The sequence below is a fragment of the Monodelphis domestica genome, chromosome 3, assembly GCF_027887165.1.
Source record: "Monodelphis domestica isolate mMonDom1 chromosome 3, mMonDom1.pri, whole genome shotgun sequence".
NCBI classification, from domain to species: Eukaryota; Metazoa; Chordata; class Mammalia; order Didelphimorphia; family Didelphidae; genus Monodelphis; species Monodelphis domestica.
The window spans coordinates 69,116,626-69,141,392 of NC_077229.1; the positions used below are offsets into that span (position 1 = coordinate 69,116,626).

At 40.2% G+C, this 24,767-nt stretch overlaps 1 long non-coding RNA gene across 2 annotated transcripts; it reads left to right on the forward strand.

Moving 5' to 3' along the window:
* The first annotated feature begins 7,516 nt into the window (after window positions 1–7,516).
* Window positions 7,517–13,443, forward strand: LOC130457928 (uncharacterized). Of its 2 annotated transcripts, none has more exons than XR_008917154.1 (3): window positions 7,517–7,833; window positions 9,602–9,674; window positions 11,475–13,443. It is a non-coding gene; the product is annotated as an uncharacterized LOC130457928 (long non-coding RNA). The 2 variants fall into 2 exon arrangements; XR_008917155.1 differs by having other exon boundaries at window positions 7,520–7,697.
* Window positions 13,444–24,767: the final 11,324 nt, after the last annotated feature.

Sequence of the window (24,767 nt, forward strand, 5' to 3'; positions counted from 1 at the left end):
TCATTCCATCTGTTAGACTATGGTCCAGCAGAACTGAAATTATATCTAAAATAAGGGTTTTTAACACAGTCCATTGGATTTAAGGGGTCTATCGACCCTTATATAGATTTCAGGGAGGCGAGATCATCAACTTGAATGGGAAAAAATAAAAAACATTTTTTTATTACTATGTAACCTCTTGGTTTTTGAGAATCCTTTTGGTAATGGTATATTTTTTTCTTTTATGCACTTAAAAACATTATTCTGTTTCACCAGACTGCTAAAAGGGTCTATAACACAAAAAAGGTGGAGTAGAAATAGCCTCTCATATCCAGTATTGTGAATACAAGTATTTAACAAATGATTGTTGAGCAAATAAGTAGGTTAAATGAAGCTTCCTCCCCTCTCCAGCAACTAGGAAGTATTCTCCATTACTTAAAAGTTGGACTAGATGCCTTCTGAGTTCCCTTTCATTTTTATTATTCTTTGTGAACTGGGACTTGGAGTTAGAGACCCCATAATCTATTTCTGGCATTTGCTAGCTGAGTGATCTTGAAAGTAAGTACTTCCCCTACTTGAATCTCAATTTGTTCTCTGAGAAATTTAATAGGTCCCTTCTGAAGGTCCCTACCAATTCAAATAACTATAGACTGCCACTTGGCCAGGAATTTCCAAAAGAGAGAACTTTCACTAAAGTTCCTAACAGTAGATCCTTTGCAGTCAGCTGATGCAGAGGATAAGACTACTAGACTGGTAGTCAGGGAAACCTGTGTTCAAATCCTCTTTCCCTGGGATAAATACTTAAATTTTCTCACTTTCCTCATCTGTAAAATATAGATAACAGCCCCTGCAGTGAACATGGTTATGGGAATTGAACAAACTAAATTAGAGATTTTTGATGAGTTGGAAAGTGGTCAAGAATGGATTCTGGGATACAGGGCTTATGCCTATGGGCATTCTGTCTTTAAAGAAGACAAGAGGTCAAGATGGCAGCCTAGAAGGAGCAGAAGTTCAGACCTCTGAATACCCTTCATAACCGATCACAAACTGAATGCTACCAGAGGACTGAAAAACAAACCTAACAACAAGACAGAGCCACGGAACCCTCCTGCTGGACTTAATTCAAAGGGTATGCCCCCAAAAAAAACCAGAATCTGAGAATACTCAGGTTTAAGGGGAAGACAAAAGGACCATTCCAGGACCCATCCACTCTCCCACCCAAAGCGCTGAGACTCCAGCATCAGCGGGAACTTCTGGGTGGGCAAAGGTGTTGGTCTGGAGGGCTTACCTTGCGAGCAGGGATGTACCAAGTTCAGAGCATCCAATACAGAAAAAGGAGAAGGAGCTAGGGAGGGAGCACAGACCTGGCAGCCTGGCCCGAGCTGTGGAGATCCTCCATATTTGCTCCAGCCTTCCAGGAAATTTTGGACTCAGAGCACACCCAGCCCAACTAAGCTGAACTTAATCCCATCAAAAGTCTCCAGAACTCAGGGAAGCCCAGGATCCACACCCATCCTCACTGACTGCTGTACTTTAATCTAATCAAAAGCCTCCAGAGGACAGGGAAGCTCAAATCCCAACAAATTTCCACCAGAGACTACACCGAGAGATCTCCAGTTAAAGCTCCAAGAGAGGAGACAGACAGAAGCCCCCAAAACCAAAAATATTAAAGGAACAAGTGCACAAACAAATAGGGGGGGCAAAGAAGGGATGAATTTTAGCAAAAAACAGAAAAGGAAGAAAGAAACTATGATAGACAGCTTCTACTCAGCAAACAGAACAGAGGAGGAGAAATCAGCAAACCATAAATCAGAAATCCCAGCAAATTGGATACAGGCTATGAAGAACTCAAAACACAATTAAGAGAGCCTGAATACAATTGGGAAAAGAACTTAAAAATTAAGATGTGTAATTGGGAAACAGAGGCACTTGAACTAAAACAAGAAAATAGTGTCTTGAAAGCCAAAATCAACAAGCTGGAAAATGAGGCAAAGGAGATGAAAGATGAGGTAAAGAGGATGAGAGACAACCTTCAAAGAAAATCAGACCAGAATGAAAAGGATGACAAAAAAAAACAGGGATGGCATCCAGTCTTTAAGAACCAGAATACAAAAACTGGAATTATGTGACCTCACAAGGCAGCAGGGCACTATAAAACAAAACGAAAAGAATTAAAAAATTGAGGAAAACATGAAGCATCTCATTCACAAAACAGATGATTTAGAAAATCATTCGAGAAGAGACAATTTAAGAATCATTGGTCTACCAGAAGACCATGACAAAAGAAAAAGCCTGGACATAATACTACAGGAAATTATTCAGGAAAACAGCCCCGATATCCTAGAACAAGAGGGGAAAGTGGAGATTGAAAGGATGCACAGATCACCTCCTGTATTTAATCCCCAACTGACAACACCCAGGAATATTATAGCCAAATTCAAAAACTATCAGACCAAAGAAAAAATATTACAAGCTGCCAAGAAGAATCCATTCAGATACCATGGAAACACAGTGAGGATAACACAGGATATGGCTGCATACACACAGAAGGACCGAAAGGCAAGAAATAGGATATTCTGGAAAGAAAGGGAACTAGGTCTACAACCAAGAATCAAATACCCATCAAAACTGACTATATTCTTATGGGGGAAAGTTCAACACAATAGAAGAATTCCAAGCATTTGTAAAGAAAAGACGAGACCTGAACAGAAAATTTGATGTCCAAGCACAGAACTCAAGAGAATCATCTTGAGTTAGGTAATTAAAAAAGGTAATAAAAAAGGGGAAAAAAAACAAAACAACAACAAAAAATTTTAAGAGACTCAATGAGTAAAAATGACAAAACATGTATCCCTATAAGAAAAAATGTCATTGGTAACTCTTAAAAACTGTTGCTATCACCTGGGCAGCTAGAAGAATGACACTTAGAGGGAACAGTGACAAACTGTATAGGATGAAAGGACAAGACATAAATAGGTATAGAGATATATGCATGCATAAATACATATACATGTGTCTGTGAATATATATATATATATATATATATATACTACCAGAGCTGAAAAAAGAGGTTAATACTAACAGAAATGGGAAAAGAAATAATTGGAGGAAAATTTATATGTCACAAAGAAGCTCATGGCGGGAGGGGGAGAACATCTATACACTGGAAGGGTAAAGAGGTTGGAGATAGGAAATACTCAACTCTTACGTGCTTTGAAACTGACCCAAAGAGCAAAGAACAATCCAATCCATTGGGGCAGAGAATAGATTTGCACCCTATAGAGGAGTAGAAGGGTAAAAAATGGACTTATGGGGAGGGAAGCAGTACAAACGAGAGAGAAGTTTGGGGGGGGATTGCCCCCTAACTGGATTTTTGTCAATTATTGGTTTGGGTGTTTTTTCCCCTTCATCCTCAAATTGTTCTAATCTTTAAATTGACTATGTTTTTATGATCCTTTGGGGAAGTCCTTCTTCCAAAGAGGATCAAAAGAGGGTATGTAAAAATAGACTTGAATCCAGGACTTCAATCCCCAGAAGTCCTTGATCCACTTCCCCAGAATGCTTTGTAATCTCACTGAATTCTCACCTGGGCAGACAGCAAAATCATTATTTAAAGGGTCTCTTCTCTTCCTGGCACCCACTGTCAAAGAGACACGTCTCATGACGTGAGTGAAATTTGGATGGGCCTCATGGCAAACCTAGCATGTGCTTCTCTTGCTTGTATTTTCTTTAACCCTTGACCTTTAATAAACCTCATAAAAATAATACTCCTTGCAGAGAGAAACTAATTTCTACCCTGCCTCAGATTCCCCAAATTTTTAATCTTTACATATATCAAATTAAAAAGGTTTTCTACAAACAAAACCAATGTAACTAAAATTAGAAGGGAAGCAACAAATTGGGATACAATCTTCATAACAGAAACCTCTAACAAAGGTCTAATTACTCAAATTTATAAAGAGCTAAACCATTTGTTCAAAAAATCAAGCCATTCCCCAATTGAAAAATAGGCAAGGGACATGAATAGGCAGTTTTCAGATAAAGAAATCAAAACTATTAATAAGCACATGAAAAAGTGCTCTACATCTCTTATAATCAGAGAGATGCAAATCAAAACAACTCTGAGGTATGACCTCACCCTAGCAGATTGGCCAACATGACAGCAAAGGAAAGTAATGAATGCTGGAGGGGATGTGGCAAAGTGGAGACACTAATTCATTGCTGGTGGAGTTGTGAATTGATCCAAGCATTCTGGAGGGCAATCTGGAACTATACTCAAATGGCAATAAAAGACTGTCTGCCCTTTGATCCAGCCATAGCACTGCTGGATTTGTACCCCAAAGAGATAATAAGGAAAAAGACTTGTACAAGAATATTCATAACTGCGCTCTTTGTGGTGGTCAAAAATTGGAAAATGAGGGGATTCCCTTCAATTGGGGAATGGCTGAACAAATTATGGTAAATATTGGTGATGGAATACTATTGTGCTGAATGGAATAATAAAGTGGAGGAATTCCATGGAGACTAGAACAACCTCCAGGAAGTGATGCAGAATGAAAGGAGCAGACCAGGAGAACATTGTACACAGAGACTGAGGCACTGTGATACAATCGAACGTAATGGACTTCTCCATTAATGGCAATGCAATGTCCCTGAACAATCTGCAGGGATCTATGAGAAAAAAAACACTATTCTCAAGCAGAGGACAAACTGTGGGAGTAAAAACACAGAGGAAAAGCAACTACTTGACTACAGGAGTGGAGGGAATATGATTGAGGAGAGACTCTAAATGAACACCCTAATGCAAATACCAACAACATGGAAATGGGTTCAGAGCAAGGACACATGATACCCAGTGGAATCGCGTTTCGGCTAGGGGAGAGGTGCTGGGGTTGGGGGACGAAAAGACAATTATTTCTGTTTCCTATGAATAATGTATGAAAATCACCAAATAAAATAATGTTTAACAGTTAACAAAATAAAAAAAATCTCTCCCAGGTTCGTGCTGGGTGAGTCTCTTAACCTAATTTAACTTCCTAGTGCAATAAGATTTTCGATGTGCCCTATATAAGCTAGACATCTCCAAACCACCTAGGAGAATGATCATAAAGAAGGCTCCTGCTTCTCCATAGTGCTTACTTGTAGATACCCAGAAGCTTCTAATGCCACCTGGTCTAGATTGTGGGTGATAGTCACCACACTAGCATCAATGCCTAAAAAGAAGGTTAAAAGATAGACCTGTGTCTCAGTCATATCAGAAGCAGAAAGAGGGCAACAAGTCAGAGGTACACCATACTCAATCTTTTGATTCAGAACAGTGACAGGGTATTGCCTTGGGAATCAGTATCAGTGGATTTCTGTCATATTTCTTTCCTCCTGAACCTCTATCCCTCCACAGAGTCATCTGTTCTCCCTCCTTGCCAGAGCTAGAAATGGTCAACAACCCTGACCACTCTCCAGAAGGACTGCTTCTACCTCATCCCTCTCCCATATCTCCTCATGGGTGGGCTTTGGGTGTCACTTGGGTAGAACATGTCCAAATTGCTTGTCCTTCATGATTAAACAGAAGGAATTACTTCCAAAGATACTGATATAAAAGAGGCTGCCAACTATCTTAGGAGGGGTCCTGGGATGCTCCCAAAGTCCAGTGCCCATACCTAATCAATAGACAAAGCACATCTTCACAGAGGGAAAAAAAATAGGCTATTGGTTAACATTTATTAAGTACTATGTAGCAGTACTATGTAGTGGGGTGTATGGGGTGCACAGGGAGGGGTAATATCTCTGGTATGGAGGGCTTGTTGTGTCCTCCTAGGGCAGTTCTCCAGCCTCTGACCCTCACCTGACAGCCAGCTCTCACTTGTGGCTCCTAGTAGGTGCTAGCATGTGGCAGAGGCCACACCCCGGACAATGGCTTCCACAGGCCAGCTAAAACTTGTGAGGGTAGCCATCGGGTCGTTGACCCCTGGTGAACTAAGGCTTTGCTCACCCAGCAAGTAAAGACTGCTTCAGCTGAACAGACGGAAGAAACCAATAAGAAGGTTCAACAGCTGAGATGGCAACGCAGCAAAGCGCTGTAGAGTGTTTAGGGCTTGTTGGAGCACAAAGGACAACACGGCCATCCAATGCAGCTGAGGAAGTCTTCAGGTGTAATGATTTTTCATGCCAATGGACCCAGGCTTCTAATGCCGAGAGAGTGGGACTGTCTCTGTGCATCGACTTTTCCACTTAAATCTCCTTCACACAAAGGTGTCTTTGTGCACACTCATCTATACACCATAGATGAAAACGCACAAAGACAATCGTCATCCTCGGTTACCGAGAGACTAATCCCATGTAGTAGTCACTATACCAGGCACTGGAGATATAAAGCCAAAAAGACAGTGCCTAACATCAAGGAGGCTACATTTAAGCAGGATAGAACACAAGTGAATAGAAACTATGGGCAAGAAGTAAAAAAGAACAGTCCAAGAAGTGAGAATTTAGGTGTTAGAAATTATGGTGTAAGAAATGTGTAACTGAAGAGACAATCTTCCAGAATTTTGAAAAATGGCTTTTGCCCTAGAAAAGAGGAAGAAAAGTTTCAGGCAGGCCGAATACCCATTCAGCTGAGAAAGGGGGAAAGGGAGTTTCTGCTTACCTCCAGTACTGATGGTGGCCATCAACTCTCTGTGGGTGTTGGGGTTCCTACAGGTGATGCAGAAGCAGGAATATTTTTGGTGGGTACCAGAATGAAGGAGAGGGAGGGGTGTTGGGATCATTCTTGTCAGATGGCTAAAGGCAATGATGAAGAACCCACTGTAGTCAAAGGTTCCAACTGGGCAGCTAGCACTTTTGTCACTCAAAGTTCCCTGTCACAAACTATGAGCCAGAGTTCACCTCTGATGCTGAAAGACAGTGCTGTGAGAGAGGGGTTAGCCTGGGAGTCTATCAAGAGACTCCTACTGAGCCCTCCTCAATATGCTCTCAGTCACTTTTCAACCCTACAGACCATTTCCTCCCATTCGCTTCCTCTGGAGGACCCCCTGGTGGACCTGGAGATGTCATCTGCTCAGAAGTGTGGATGGGCTTATAACAGACCCCCACACAGCCAGTATACAAGTCCTGGTGGGCCTTACCCCATCCAAAAGAAATGAGCTTGTTTTTGATCATCTAGAAACTGAGGGAAAGACTTGCAAAGAGAAATCAATGAAGGCAAAGTGAAAATGTTGCCCACATGGGAAGCCCTGTGGGAAGTGGCCCAGACGCAAGGATCACACTGCAAATACCTAGGAGACGGAGAGCTCCGGAAAGCAGCACACAGAACCTGAGGAGGCATGAAGGTTGGTCCTGCAGAACAAGCTAAGATGACTCTTCCTGGCCTGAAGCACGTACATCTCAAGCACTGGCCTCTGTCAGCTCCAGCAGCAGCTTGGCGCCTCCAGCATCAGTGTCCTGCAGGAGCCTGGCGGGAAGGTAGCACGAGCGCCTGCTGCCCCGCTCACTCCAGCCATCTTGGCTGCTGGTGATTCGGGCTCGCGCTCTACAGTTCGCTGCCGGTAAGAAGGCTTCCAGTGGGCTGAGCCTTTGAATCGGTTCAAAAGCATGCTGGGTATCCGGTCCCCTGCCGTCCCCTCTGCCTCGTCATTGTCGTCATTATCATCGCCATTGCTGTCCAGCTCTGGCCAGAGCATGAACAGCCCGGAAGGCTGGGACTCTTCAGCGCCTCAGATGTACAGGTGGTTCCCCAGCATGGCTGCAGCTGACCGCTGTTCTCTCCAATCCCTTCATTTCCCCTTTTTTTCTTTAATACTTAGAAATTTGCGTTCACTCAGCTCGCAGGGATACAGCAGATGCCTTCAGGATCTTTCAGCGGTGGGTAGGCAAATGGCTTCTGATGAGACTGTCAGAGCACTGCGGGACATGGTGACGCTGTCTTACTTGTTGCTTTCCTGGGATACAGCTTCTCCCCAGAGTGTCTGAGTCAAGCTGTCCAGAGTACCACCACGATGCACCTCCTCTAGCATCACCTGGCCCCTCCTGAAGGCAAATGTTTCATTAAGAATCTTGTCAAGTGGTGAAGAAAAAGCCAGAAGTCCTCATCCACAGGATGGAAGAGGGTTTCCTGGACAGCCTCTTCATTGGCACAGCTGTGGATAATCATGTCCCAGCAAGGCTGGCACCCTCCATTCTGGGACATGGTAGCCAGTAGTGCTCAAGAGGTAACTCTACCTGCAGGACTTCCCAGTACAGGAGCTCCACCTGAAAGAGCAGGGAGGAGTCTCTCAGGTACTTGTCCAAAACTAATCTCAGGTACTTTCAGCCTCCTGGGAAAACCCCAAATAGGACACAACTTTGCAAAGTTTCCTGTGCCCATGTCCTGGCTTAGCAATAGGGAATGGGTACTTTTCTCGACTAAATATGACCATCTTCTTGATGGAACCGTGACAGTCACACCTGAGGTGGTAGACAGAGTCATCCAGCCTGGGCTGAAGCAATAACATCATACTATTGGTCAGGGTGACTATTTCTGAACTTCTGCTTTTCCCCAGGTAGTGACCACATGGCTCTAGTTTTGTTGACAGCTGATAACTCACAGCCCTGGTCTGGCAACTAGAATCTGGAGGACTCCATGGGGGGGTGGAACAAGTCACCTGAAGTACTCACTTATGCCTGACTCTGTCAAGGTCCCAACCTGCTCTGTTGGCTACACTAAGGGTGGCTTTGGGGGGAAAGAAGGACACAAAACCCAAGAATAATACCACAAATATTCATGAGATGAAGAACTCCTAGAAAAAGTAAACAGGGAATGGGTGCACATGTAGGTTTGTCCAGGAGAGGAAGCAGAGGGGAGATTCTTACAGACCAGAAGCACTAACACTGGTAGAGGGCAGGAGGGGCTCCCTCCTGGAGATATAGTTCCATCATGCCAGGATAGGTGTACAGTGGTGGTGCTGAGACTCAGGTTCCTGCTGATGCCTCTCAAAAAGGAAAGTCAGTCGATCTCTTATTTAGCATACATTTATTGAGCATTTATTGCACATCAGGCAGAGAGTCTTTTCACATAAAAAGCAACATGTAAAGGTGTAAGGTCTCCCAGAAGTTAATCTTTGGTATCCCCTTCCCTTTTTCAACTGCCTCAAAGGTTTCCACTTGCCACAGTCCAATTTTACTACATACCTAAAGCATCTGACCATGATAAGGAAACGAAGGGTCATTTCAGTCCCAAGGATGACAAGGCTACTCTCAAGAAGATTGTGGGAAACTAAAGTGACTATGAAAATCAGTCTCCCCAGAAGACAGAAACAGAGACCATGATGGGCAATTGCTAGAGAATGGAATGTCTTCATGTTAAATACATATGATTCCTTTTCATCTTAAAGCAGAAATGAATCAACCTCCCTGACTCAAACATGACTCTGATCTTCCAGAGAAGAAAAAGAGTTCATGAAGGACCATGGACTGAACTAAAAACAGTACCTGGTTTTTTTTTTTTCCTTTTTTAGGAAGATGGGTATACTTTGCATCCATGTTGGGGGAACAAAGGAGAAGAAGAGGGCTATGGGAAAATGGGACCTTATTTCAAGATAGCCCAGCTGAGATAGGTTCATTCCTTTTATATGGGCTTTCATTGTATTGGCAGGATCCACTGTGTGTGTTGTCATGGAAATGGAATCTTTGCTAGTAGAGATGGAGTCAGATGAAGACAGCAAATGGTGAGCTGATGACTTCCTCTGAAGGAAATAACCCTAGTATGAAAAGACTTACTTGGACTTGTTTCAGAATGTCTAGTAGTGTTAGATTCCCACCTGGTTGTTGTGCCTTCTCTAATGGCTGCCATGTGGGAAAAGGGAAAAAGGTCCCTTTGGGGCTAGTGTCTAAGGAAGGATTAGAGTCTAGCATGCCCTTGGACTCAACTGTTGTGGATCCATGTGGGAGAGAGCTAGTGCCCATAGATACTCTTGAAGAAACGTTGGTTGGAGTAGGAGGGAGGGTTGTTCCAGAAAAGAAATAGTTGTCCGAGTTGTCTCTGGACATTGTTTCCCTGCAGCAGAATTCACAGGTAGGACTGATCAGAGCCTAGGCCATAAGAGGTCCCTCCTAGTGTCTTTAAACTGGGAGGTACCAAATCTGAGTATCCAACCTCAAAAAGACTGGTTGGCCATGTCCTCTGAGTTATCCAGGGATAGACCCCTGGGAACTGCTATCTTTGTGTACTTGCTGGACAATCCTGTGCCTAAAAGAGATGATTTGAGGTAGAGCTAAGATGGAATAGAAGCAGGGAAAGCTCCAATTGCTCTGAAAATCCTCTCCAACCACTCTAAAATAACATTTCAAAATGAATTTTGGAGTAATTGAACCAACACGGGCACAGAGTGCAGTAACTTTCCTGCAGAAAATAACTTGGAAGGTAGACAGGGGATCTCTTTCACGGTGGTGAGAGGAGAATGCAGCTGGCAGCAAAGCTGTACCAAAGAGTAAAGGCACAAGGCAATAGCAACCCTTGCCAACTGCCCACCTACTGCTTTAGGTCTAGTCATAGTCAATTTTGGTACCCTGAGTCCCTGCCTAAGCCGATTAACAGTACACCCCTTGCCTAAACCACGAAATCCCAAGCCCTAGCTCAAGCCTGTAATGAGGCCCCATACCCTAATGCAAAGCAATCCATGGAGTTGCTGGCCAGTGCAACTCTAAGAGGAGGCTAGAACTCTTGGCAAAGACTGCAGTGAGGCACCAAACCCCAGTGTAAGGTAGACCACAAAGGACATGCCTTATATAGACCCAGAGTGTAATGAGGCCCCAAGCCCCAGTGCAAAAGAGTTCACAGTGCAACTAGCTCATGTTAGCCCTTGAAACTTCTTCCTGTTTTAATAAATATTATAAAAATGACAATTGTATCTAAATTAATGTACTTATTCAGTGACACACAATTCAAACTATCAAAGATATATTTTCTAGAAGTAGAAAAATTATCAAAATTCTCCCGGAAGAACAATAGAGTAAGAATTTAATGAAGGGAATAAATGGCAAAATGAAGGAATATGGCCTAGCAGTACCAAATCTCAAACTGACCTATAAAGCTGAATCATCAAAACAATATAGTCCTGGCTAAAAAGTGACAAGATTCAAGCTTTGGGGATAAGAACTCAATGTTGAATAAAAACTGCTGTGTAAACTGTGTAAACTGTTAAAACAGTGTGGCACAAATGAGGTAGAGACCAATACCTCATACCTTATGCCAAGATAAAGTCAAAATGGGTATATGGTTTAGAACTAAAGAGTGATGCTATAATAAACAAGGGAGGGTGGAATGGTTTCTTGATGGGTCTGTGCAAAAGGAAATAATTTATGACCAAACAAGAGATAGAAAACATTACAAAATAGAAAATGAATAATTTTGATTTCATTAATTTTTGTGTACATGAATCCCATATAACCAAGACTAGAAGGGAAACAATAAAAAGGCGGGAGGGTATAAAATTTCTCTAATAAAGATCTTTTTCTCAAACTTGTAGATAACTAAGTCAACTTTGTAAGACTACAAGCCATTCGCCAATTGACAAATGGTCAAAGGATGTAAACTAGCAGTTTTCAGATGAAGGAATTAAAGGTATAAATAATTTTATTTAAAAATCTAAATTAATCTTCATTAGACTTATACAGATTTGGGGAAAGTGGGGTCAAAGAAAGGAAAAGGGAGGGGGGAACCATCAATAACACTAAGATTTACTTAAAGAAATGGGGGGGGACTTAATAGAATAATCTTTCCCATATAAAGATACACATGGGAAGGGGAGGGCAAGAATTCTCATATGAGAAGGAGAGGAAGTGAGCGTGAAGTGGAATTACTTAAACCTTACTCTCAATGAAATCAAATCAGAGAGGGAAGAACATCTAGATGCAGTGGGATCCTGAATTCTATCTTATCCAACAGGGCAAGAAAGAAAGGAAAATTAAGGAGGGGAAGGGGGAAGGGAGTATAAAAAGGGAGGGAAGGAGAGGGGGGAGGGGAAGGGAGCATGAAAAGGGAGGGGCTAGAAAGGGAAGCATCTCAAGGTAGGGGACTAGGTGGACTGACCTAAAGTAAATCACTGGTTCAAAAGTATATAGCTAAAGAAGAAAGGTCAGAACTAGGGGAAGATATCAAAATGCCAGTGAATCCACAAATGACAATCATAACTTTGAACGTGAATGGGATGAACTCACTCATAAAATGTAGACAAATAGCAGATTGGATTAGAACCCAAAACCCTACCATTTGTTGTCTTCAAGAAACATATATGAGGCTGGTTGACACTCACAAGGTAAGAATTAAAGGTTGGAGTAAGACCTTTTGGGCCTCAACTGACAGAAAGAAGGCAGGAGTTGCAATCATGATATCTGAAAAAGCCAAAGCAAAAATAGACCTGATCAAAAGGGATAGGTAAGGAAAATATATTCTGTTAAAAGGGAGCATAGACAATGAGGAAATATCACTAATCAACATGTAGGCACCAAATGGTATAGCATCTAAATTTTTAATAGAAAAACTAGGAGAATTGAAGGAGGAAATAGACAGTAAAACCATATTAGTGGGAGACTTGAACCAACCACTATCAAATTTAGATAAATCAAACCAAAAAATAAACAAGAAAGAGGTAAAAGATGTGAATGAAATCTTAGAAAAAACAGAGTTAATAGACATATGGAGAAAAATGAATAGGGACAAAAAGGAATACACCTTTTCAGCACAACATGGCACATTCACAAAAATAGATCATCACTAGGTCACAGAAACATGGCACTCAAATGCAGAAAAGGAAAAACAATAAATGCAGGCTTTTCAGATCACAAGGCAATAAAAATATTAATCAGTAAGGGTACATGGAGAGCCAAATCAAAAATTATTTGGAAATTAAATAATATGATACTCCAAAATCTGTTAATTAGAGAAGAAATCATAGAAAGAATTAATAATTTCATTGGGGAAAATAACAACGGTGAGACATCCTTTCAAACCTTATGGGATACAGCCAAGACAGTACTTAGAGGAAAATTCATATCACTAACTGCATATATTAACAAATTATGGAGGACAGAGATCAAGGAATTGGAAATGCAAATCAAAAAACTTGAGAATGAACAAATTAAAAACCTCCAGCAGAAAACCAAACTAGAGATCATAAAAATTAAGGGAGAAATTAATAAAATAGAAAGTGGCAAAACTATTGAGCTAATAAACAAGACTAGAAGCTGGTACTTTGAAAAAACAGACAAAATAGACAAAGTACTGTTCAATCTAATTTTAAAAAGGAAAGAAAGGCAAATTAACAGCATCAAGGATGAAAAGGGGGATCTCACCTCCAATGAAGAGGAAATTAAGGCAATCATTAAAAACTACTTTGCCCAACTATATGGCAATAAATATACCAACCTAGGTGATATGGATGAATATTTACAAAAATATAAATTGCCTAGACTAACAGAAGAAGAAATAGATTTCTTAAATAATCCCATAGCAGAAAAAGTAATCCAACAGGTCATCAAAGAACTTCCTAAGAAAAAATCCCCAGGGCCTGGCGGATTCACCAGTGAATTCTATCAAACATTCAAAGAACAGCTAACTCCAATACTATACAAACTATTTGACATAATAAGCAAAGAGGGAGTTCTACCAAACTCCTTTCATGACACTAACATAGTACTAATTCCAAAGCCAGGCAGGCCAAAAACAGAGAAATAAAATTATAGACCAATCTCCCTAATAAATACAGATGCCAAAATCTTAAAAAGGATACTAGCAAAATGTGTCCAGCAAGTGATCAGAAGGGTCATCCACCATGATCAAGTAGGATTTATACCAGGGATGCAGGGCTGGTTCAATATTAGGAAAACTATCCACATAATTGACCACATCAACAAGCAAACCAACAAGAACCACATGATTATCTCAATAGATGCAGAAAAAGCCTTTGATAAAATACAACATCTATTCCTACTAAAACCATTAGAAAGCATAGGAATAGAAGGGTCATTTCTAAAAATAATAAACAGTATATATCTAAAACCATCAACAAATATCATCTGCAATGGGGATAAACTAGATTCATTCCCATTAAGATCAGGAGTGAAACAAGGATAGCCATTATCACCTCTATTATTTGACATTGTATTAGAAACACTAGCAGTAGCAATTAGAGAAGAAAAAGAAATTGAAGGCATCAAAATAGGCAAGGAGGAGACCAAATTATCACTCTTTGCAGATGACATGATGGTCTAGTTAAAGAATCCTAGAGATTCAATCAAAAAGCTAATCGAAATAATCAACAACTTTAGCAAAGTTGCAGGATACAAAATAAACCCACATAAGTCATCAGCATTTCTATATAATTCCAACATAGCTCAGCAGCAAGAACTAGAATAAGAAATCCCATTCAAAATTACCTTAGATAAAATAAAATACTTAGGAATGTATCTCCCAAGACAAACACAGGAACTTTATGAACACAACTACAAAACACTTTCCACACAACTAAAACTAGACTTGAACAATTGGAAGAACATTAACTGCTCATGGGTAGGATGAGCCAATATAATAAAAATGACCATCCTACCCAAACTCATCTATCTATTTAATGCCATACCCATAGAACTTAGAAAAAAAATTTTTAATGGTTTAGAAAAATCCATAACAAAGTTCATTTGGAAGAACAAAAGATCAAGGATATCCAGGGAAATCATGAAAAAAATACAAAGGAAGGGGGCCTTGCAGTCCCAAATCTCACACTATATTATAAAGCAGGGGTCACCAAAACAATCTGGTACTGGCTAAGAGACACAAAGGAGGATCAGTGGAATAGACCGGGGGCAAGCGACCTCAGCAAGACAGTATATGACAAACCCAAAGATCCCAGCTTTTGGGACAAAAATCCACTATGTCATAAAAACTGCTGGGAAAATTAGAGGACAGTGTGGGAAAGATTAGGTTTAGATCAACACCTCACACCCTACACCAAGATAAATTCAAAATGGGTGTATGACTTGAACATAAAGAAGGAAACTATAAGAAAATTAGGCGAAAACAGAATAGCATACATGTCAGACCTTTGGGAAGGGAAAGACTTCAAAACCAAGCAAGACTTAGAAAGAGTTACAAAATGCAAAATAAATAATCTGGAATACATCAAGTTAAAAAGTTTTTGTACAAACAAAACCAAAGTAACCAAAATCAGAAGGGTAACAACAAATTGGGAAACAATCTTCATAAAATCCTCTGACAAAGGTTTAATTACTCAAATTTACAAAGACCTAAACCAATTGTACAAAAAATCAAGCCATTCTCCACTTGATAAATGGGCAAGGGACATGAACAGGAAGTTGTCAGCCAAGAAAATCAAAACTATTAATAAGCACATGAAAAAGTGCTCTACATCTCTTATAATCAGAGAGATTCAAATCAAAACAACTCTGAGGTATCACCTCACACCTAGCAGATTGCCTACCATGACAGCTATGAAAAGTAATGAATACTGGAGGGGATGTGGCAAAGTGGGGACACTAATTCATTGCTGGTGGAGTTGTGAATTGATCCAGCCATTCTGGAGGGCAATTTGGAACTATACTCAAATTGCAGTAAAAGACTGTCTGCCCTTTGATCCAGCCATAGCACCCCAAAGAGAAAATAAGGAAAAAGACTTGTACAAGAATATTCATAGCTGCACTCTTTGTGGTGGCTAAATTGGAAAATGAGGGGATGCCCATCAATTGGGGAATGGCTGAACAAATTGTGGTATATGTTGGTGATGGAATACTATTGTGCTAAAAGGAATAATAAAGTAGAGGAATTCCATGGAGACTGGAACAATCTCCAGGAAGTGATGCAGAGCAAAAGGAGCAGAATCAGGAAAACATTGTACACAGAGACTGATACACTTTGGTACAATCGAAGGTGATGGACTTCTCCATTAGGGTCAATGCAATGTCCCTGAACAATCTGCAGGGATCTAAAAAATACTACCCACAAGCAGAGGATAAACTGTGGGAGTAAAAACACCGATGAACAGCAACTGCTTGACTACTGGGGTTGAGGGGATATGACTGAGGAGAGACTCTAAATGAACACTCTAATGCAAATACCAACAACAGGGAAATGGGTTCGAGTCAAGAACACATGTGATAACCAGTGGAATCGTTTGCCGGCTATGGGAGAGTGAATGGTGGTGGGAGCGGGGGCGGGGAGGAAAAGAAAACAATCTTTGTTTCCAGTGAATAATGTTTGGAAATGACCAAATAAAATAATGTTTAAAATTTTTAAAAATCGTGGAAAAAGAGACACACAGAAACAGTCCCTTGGAGTTGGAGTGAAGGCAGACACTTGAGGAGAGACTGAAGATAGGCAGTCAGACTTGGAGTGAAGGCACTTGGCTGTGGACCTGGACCGGTGGAGGAGCTTGTGCAGAAGGCTTCAGACTACTTTCCTTTTAGACAGTCACTGTGGTGAATGTCTAGGCTGACATCCTTCCTTGTCCTTCCTGGAGGTATGAACCTCCATGAAAGGCCCATTGTCTTAAGACTCCTTGCCCCTGACTGGTGCCTTAGAATTTCTAACTGGTTCAGAGGAAACTGGAGCTCTAGCTCTCTCTCTCTCCTTTGGTCTCTGTCTCTGTCTCTCACTCTCTCCTCTCTCTCTCTCTCTCTCTCTCTCTCTCTCTCTCTCTCTCTCTCTCTCTCTCTCTCTCTCTCTCTCTCTCTCTCTCTCTCTCTCTCTCTCTCTCCTTCTGTCTCTCTGTCTCTCACTCTCTTTCTCTCTCCCCTTTTCTCTCCTCCTTAATATCTTACTTCTATTGTAAAAATATACTACCATAAAATACATTTTACTTTACTAATTCATTTTGGGATTTTGAAATTAAATCCCTGGTGACCACCAATTTAATATTCAGTTTAAATATAACACCCCTTTCTGTTCTTTTTCCTTTCCCTCTCACTTCACCGGAGTCTTGCTTTTTATCTCCCCCTTACTTTCCCCTCTCTCCTATTATCATCCCTCTTCCCTTATCAGAGTCCCCTCCCATACTTTTCTATACAATAACATATGATTCTGTACCCTGACAAGTATGGTAGTTATTCCCTCTCTGAGCCAGTTATGATGAGAGGAAAGTTTAAGCATTGCAAATCATCACCCTTATCCTCCCTTCTAATGTGCATTGGTTGGAGAGGATTCTCATGGTAGCTTTGAGCTTTCTTGCTTCTACTCTGCCATCTTGGCTCTGGACCCAGAAATTGCAAATTATTTTTAACAACATTGAATAGAGGCAGCTAAATGAATCAGTGGATAGAGAGCCAGGTCTTGAGATGGAAAAGTCTTGGGCTCAGGTCTGTCCTCAGAAACATCCTTGCTGTGACTCCCCATAAATCATATAATCCCAAATGATTAGCCTCTTCCTCCCCCCTTACAGCTCTTTTTCCTTGGAGGTGATACTTAGATTCAAGTTTAAGACAAAAGATAAGGGACTTTAAAAAATAAAAGCAAAAGCATTGAATAGAATAGGAAACTGAGATGTCTCTGTTTTTGCACCTAAAATACAATAACCCAGAAAATCCCAAATGAAAGAAAATACAGGAAAGTAGATAGGGGCCGGGTTTATTTTCTGTGTTTGGTGTAATAAAAGGGTATTGAGAAGTAATGATTCTTTGAGAGAATATTAAGGTCAGAATCAGAATGGAAATTTAGCAGGAGGAGGGGAAAGTAGCATGGGGATAGAGGAAAAGGCTGGGGATTCTGTTGTGCTCCTCATCATTGAGTAGACTGGCTCTTTCAAGGGAGGAGGAAAAGCCCAGCTTAGTGAAATGCTCTTTTGGCATCCCAGTAAACCTTCTCTTGGTCTCTGAATGAGCTTCTGAGGTTTCTCTTGTGTGTGTACAGGCAACTCACTCCAGTTTGTGAGCCATTCTTCATATAACATATAACAATCATAAATTTATGAGCAAGCATTTTCACATATGTGCCATTTTTAATACCCTACCCATTCTTTGGCTCTTGTTTGCCACATATATCCTTATACAGATCAAAAATGTAATTAAAATATCAACCAACAATCCCAGAACTCATATGAGGTAACTTTATCAATTAAATATTACACTACTCATTTAATCATTCTGGACCTGGAATGTTTGTAGTAAGATTCCACAGCTGCAAACAACCTTTTTTTGGTCAGACAGGGCTGGCAATATTTGCTTGCTTGAGCACCTTAAATCCTCCGTTCCTACAATTAAGATATACTCATCTTTAAGTTCTATCACACAGCGGTTGTTAACTCTTTGAAGCTCCTATGTCAGTTCATAATTTTATAAGCACTTCTTTCTCCTTCCTGGGTGCAAGGAAGGGGTTAATAGCTTCTGAGCAATTTTATCGCAAGGCTGCTGGCCTTGACTTAGATTTTATTACTTAGCAACCCTGGCCCATCCGTCTTTAACCAGTGACTAGCTTACTGCAATTTAAAATTTTGAATTTATCAACCCTCTTTCATAATAATTTACTCTTAGCAAATTTTAGTTTGAACTCCACAACTTCCAAATAACTTTGATTAAGTTCTTTAGCAATCTTTCAATGTGTAACCAAACTGAAGTACAAAGCATTTAGATCCTCCATTTTAGTTGTCTTTTAGCTCAAAATATTGCTACATACTTGATTAAATTCCAATTTATAATTTGTTGTATCATAATATCAACTAGTATCTCTATTCATTACTCTCATTGAAAGGGAGCACTTCATAAAATGAATCCAGACACCCCAAAATCCAATTATTAACTTATATAGTTAGGTTATAAGAAATGAAGTTATTTCCTCTCACATGTACTTAATCACCTTTCCCTAGTTAGCGACGTTACCTGGCATTCCAGCCTGATCTCTCTGATATATCTGGAACTAGACTGTATTTAATCCTCATGACAAGCCCTCTCGATTACAGGGCTGGTTGAACTTGTCTTGTTAAAGGCATACAGGATGTATGTCATATACCCTTAACCTATTTAGGTGGAAAACTTAATCCTCTTCATATTATAATGCATACATATTTAGCATTCATTCAGCATTACCAATTTCCAGCATTTGGCATCTGAATACATACATGAATTTCTAGATGACAAATTCCTTCCTATGCATTTTGCACGTTTAAAAACAATTCATATGACATTGATCAGTTAAAAATTTCCCCTTTTGTAAGATATCAATTTTTACTGGCTTCCTGTAGGATTTTTTCTTTTGTTTGATAGCTTTGGAATTTGGCAATTACATTCCTGGGAGTTGTCTTTTTCCAAAGCTATCAAACAAAAGAAAAAATCCTACAGGAAGCCAGAAAAAGACAATTTAGATATAAAGGAATGCCAATCAGGGTCACACAAGACCTTGCAAGTTCTACTCTGAATGATCGTAAGGCATGGAACATGATCTTCAGAAAGGCAAGAGAGCTGGGTCTCCAACCAAGAATCAGCTACCCAGCAAAACTGACTATATACTTCCAAGGGAAAGTATGGGCATTCAACAAAATAGAAGACTTCCAACTTTTTGCAAAGAAAAGACCAGAGCTCTGTGGAAAGTTTGATACCGAAAATCAAAGAGCAAGGAATACCTGAAAAGGTAAATATTAAGGAAAGGGGAAAATGTTATCTTCTTCTTTTACTCAAACTCTCTTCTATAAGGTCTACATTTATATCAACCTATGTATACTAACATGTGGGGGAAAAAATGTAATGTATAAATAGGGGGTAAAGAAAGACCAAATAGAATAATCATTCTCACACAAAGATTCACATGGGAAGGGGAGGGGAAGAAAACTCCTATAAGAAGGAGAGGATGGTTAAGATGGCGGCTTAGAGAAAGCTGAAGTTCAGATCTCCAGAAAACCCTTCCCGACCGATCTCAAACTAGAAGCTCCTAAGGCGCCGAAATTCAAAACGATCAACAGCACAGACCCTGGGAACCCTCCTCCTGGACCTGGACCCGGTTCAAAAGGTACGGCTCCCCTTAAAAGCCAGAACCCGAGATCCCTCGGACCTCAGGGGTAGGAGCGCAGAGTCCAAGGCTCCCGGAAGCGGCAGCCGCGCCGGGCTCAGAGAGCAGGGTCTAAGGAACAACAACCCTCAGGGTCTTCTACCCAAGTCCCAGTCCAGGTGAAAGTTACTGCCTGGGGCTTCCGCTGCAGAGAGCTGGTCAAAACAACAGCAACCCTCAGGGCGGGCAAGACAGCCTCACGGGCTGGATCCTGCTATCCAAGTCTCAGTGAAAGTCTGTGCTCTCGGAGCTTGGGGAAGCGGCAGCCCATCCCCCCGCAGGCCGACGAAACAGCCTCACGGCCAGGGATTCTGAAGGCAACTTCCGGAAATCGAGCCAGGGGGAGAGTGTGGCCTCGTGGTCCGACCCTTCCATTCCAGTTCCAGTGAGGCATATTCAGTTTAACCCAGGGAACGCTCATAGAACCAACATCTGCCCAGGACTAAAGCCTCTGATCACCAGACAAAGACAAGAAAAGCCAATCCTCCACGTTCAGAGATGACAAACTCCACAGAAGCACAGAAGCCCCAAAATACCAAGAAAAATAAGAAGAAAGGGGCGACTCTGGACACATTCTATGGAGCCAAAATACAAAATACAGAGCAGATAGAAGAAGATATACAAGAAAATTCTCCAAAATCTTCCAAAGGAAATAGAAACTCTCCACAAACACATGAAGAATTTGAATCAGAAAGGACCAAAAAGATGGAAGCCCTCTGGGAGGAAAAGTGGGAAATGATGCAAAAGAAATTCACGCATCTACAAAACCAGTTTGACCAAACTGTAAAAGAAAACCAGGCTTTAAAGCAAGAACTAATAAAGCAAAGCCAAAACACCAAGAAATTAGAAGAGAACATAAAATATCTCACCGACAAGGTGATAGATCTGGAAAACAGGGGGAGAAGAGAAAATTTAAGAATAATTGGACTCCCAGAAAAGCCAGAAATAAACACCAAACTGGACATGGTGATACAAGATATAATCAAAGAAAATTGCCCAGAGATTCTAGAACAAGGGGGCAATACATCCACTGACAGAGCTCACAGAACACCTTCTACACTAAACCCCCAAAAGACAACTCCCAGGAATGTAATTGCCAAATTCCAAAGCTATCAAACAAAAGAAAAAATCCTACAGGAAGCCAGAAAAAGACAATTTAGATATAAAGGAATGCCAATCAGGGTCACACAAGACCTTGCAAGTTCTACGCTGAATGATCGTAAGGCATGGAACATGATCTTCAGAAAGGCAAGAGAGCTGGGTCTCCAACCAAGAATCAGCTACCCAGCAAAACTGACTATATATTTCCAAGGGAAAGTATGGGCATTCAAAAAAATAGAAGACTTCCAACTTTTTGCAAAGAAAAGACCAGAGCTCTGTGGAAAGTTTGATACCGAAAATCAAAGAGCAAGGAATACCTGAAAAGGTAAATATTAAGGAAAGGGGAAAAATGTTATCTTCTTTTACTCAAACTCTCTTCTATAAGGACTACATTTATATCAACCTATGTATACTAATATGTGGGGAAAATGTAATGTATAAATAGGGGGTAAAGAAAGACCAAATAGAATAATGGTTCTCACACAAAGATTCACAGGGGAAGGGAAGGGGAAGAAAACTCCTATAAGAAGGAGAGGAAGAGAGGGGGGGGGGGTTTACTTAAACCTCAATCTCAGGGAAATCAACTCTGAGAGGGAAAAACATCCAGATCCATTGGGATCTTGAATTCTATCTTACCCAACAAGGGTAAGGAGAAGGGAAAACCAAGGGGGGGAGGGGGAGAGGGAGAACAAAAAGGGAGGGAAAGAGAGGGGGGAGGGGGAGGGAACAAAAAGGGAGGGACTAAAAAGGGAAACATCAAAGGAGGGGACAAGGGGGACTGATTCAAAGTAAATCACTGGACTAAAAGGTAGAGCCGAAGAAGAAAAGGTTAGAATTAGGGAAGGCAATCAAAATGCCAGGGAGTCCACAAATGACAATCATAACTTTGAACGTGAATGGGATGAACTCACCCATAAAACGTAGACGAATAGCTGAATGGATTAGAATCCAAAACCCTACCATATGTTGTCTTCAAGAAACACACATGAGGCGGGTTGACACCCACAAGGTCAGAATTAAAGGATGGAGTAAGACCTTCTGGGCCTCAACTGATAGAAAGAAGGCAGGAGTGGTAATCATGATATCTGATAAAGCCAATGCAAAAATAGACCTGATCAAAAGGGATAGGGAAGGTAATTATATTTTGTTAAAAGGGACTCTAGACAATGAGGAAATATCATTAATCAACATGTATGCACCAAATAATATAGCACCCAAATTTCTAATGGAGAAACTAGGCGAATTGAAGGAAGAAATAGACAATAAAACCATACTAGTGGGAGACTTAAACCAACCATTATCAAATTTAGATAAATCAAATCAAAAAATAAATAAGAAAGAGGTAAAAGAAGTGAATGAAATCTTAGAAAAATTAGAATTAATAGACATATGGAGAAAAATAAATAGGGATAAAAAGGAATACACCTTCTTCTCAGCACCACATGGCACATTCACAAAAATTGACCATACATTAGGTCACAGAAACATAGCACACAAATGCAAAAAAGCAGAAATAATGAATGCAGCCTTCTCAGATCACAAGGCAATAAAAATAATGATTAGTAATGGTACATGGAAAACCAAATCTAAAACCAATTGGAAATTAAACAATATGATACTCCAAAACCGTTTAGCTAAAGAAGAAATCATAGAAACAATTAATAATTTCATCAAGGAAAATGACAATGGCGAAACATCCTTTCAAACCTTTTGGGATGCAGCCAAAGCGGTAATCAGAGGCAAATTCATATCCCTGAAAGCTCATATTAACAAACAAGGGAGAGCAGAGATCAATCAATTGGAAATGGAATTGAAAAAACTCGAAAGCGATCAAATTAAAAACCCCCAGCAGAAAACCAAATTTGAAATCCTAAAAATTAAGGGAGAAATTAATAAAATCGAAAGTGATAGAACTATTGATTTAATAAATAAGACAAGAAGCTGGTACTTTGAAAAAACAAACAAAATAGACAAGGTACTGGTCAATCTAGTTAAAAAAAGGAAGGAAGAAAAGCAAATTCACAGCATTAAAGATGAAAAGGGGGACAGCACCTCCAATGAGGAGGAAATTAAGGCAATCATTAGAAATTACTTTGCCCAATTATATGGCAATAAATACACCAATTTAGGAGAAATGGATGAATATATACAAAAATACAAACTGCCTAGACTAACAGAAGAGGAAATAGAATTCCTAAATAATCCCATATCAGAAATTGAAATCCAACAAGCCATCAAAGAACTTCCTAAGCAAAAGTCCCCAGGGCCTGATGGATTCACCTGTGAATTCTATCAAACATTCAGAGAACAATTAACCCCAATACTGTACAAACTATTTGACATAATAAGCAAAGAGGGAGTTCTACCAAACTCCTTTTACGACACAAACATGGTACTGATTCCAAAACCAGGCATGTCAAAAACAGAGAAAGAAAACTATAGACCAATCTCCCTAATGAATATAGATGCAAAAATTTTAAATAGGATACTAGCAAAAAGACTCCAGCAAGTGATCAGAAGGATCATTCACCATGATCAAGTAGGATTCATACCAGGGATGCAGGGCTGGTTCAACATTAGGAAAACCATCCACATAATTAACCACATCAACAAGCAAACTAGCAAGAACCACATGATTATCTCAATAGATGCAGAAAAAGCCTTTGATAAAATACAACACCCATTCCTATTAAAAACACTAGAAAGCATAGGAATAGAAGGGTCATTCCTAAAAATAATAAACAGTATATATCTAAAACCAACAGCTAATATCATCTGCAATGGGGATAAACTAGATGCATTCCCAATAAGATCAGGAGTGAAACAAGGATGCCCATTATCACCTCTACTATTTGACATTGTACTAGAAACACTAGCAGTAGCAATTAGAGAAGATAAAGAAATCGAAGGCATCAGAATAGGCAAGGAGGAGACCAAGTTATCACTCTTTGCGGATGACATGATGGTCTACTTAAAGAATCCTAGAGATTCAACCAAAAAGCTAATTGAAATAATCAACAACTTTAGCAAAGTTGCAGGATACAAAATAAACCCACATAAATCATCAGCTTTTCTATATATCTCCAACACAGCTCAGCAGCAAGAACTAGAAAGAGAAATCCCATTCAAAATCACCTTAGACAAAATAAAATACCTAGGAATCTATCTCCCAAGACAAACACAGGAACTATATGAACACAACTACAAAACACTCGCCACGCAACTAAAACTAGACTTGAACAATTGGAAAAACATTAACTGCTCATGGATAGGACGAGCCAATATAATAAAAATGACCATCCTACCCAAACTTATTTATCTATTTAGTGCCATACCCATTGAACTACCAAAATACTTCTTCACTGATTTAGAAAAAACCATAACAAAGTTCATTTGGAAGAACAAAAGATCAAGGATATCCAGGGAAATAATGAAAAAAAACACATATGATGGGGGCCTTGCAGTCCCAGACCTCAAACTATATTACAAAGCAGCAGTCATCAAAACAATTTGGTACTGGCTAAGAAACAGAAAGGAAGATCAGTGGAATAGACTGGGGGAAAACGACCTCAGCAAGACAGTATACGATAAACCCAAAGATCCCAGCTTTTGGGACAAAAATCCACTATTCGATAAAAACTGCTGGGAAAATTGGAAGACAGTGTGGGAGAGACTAGGA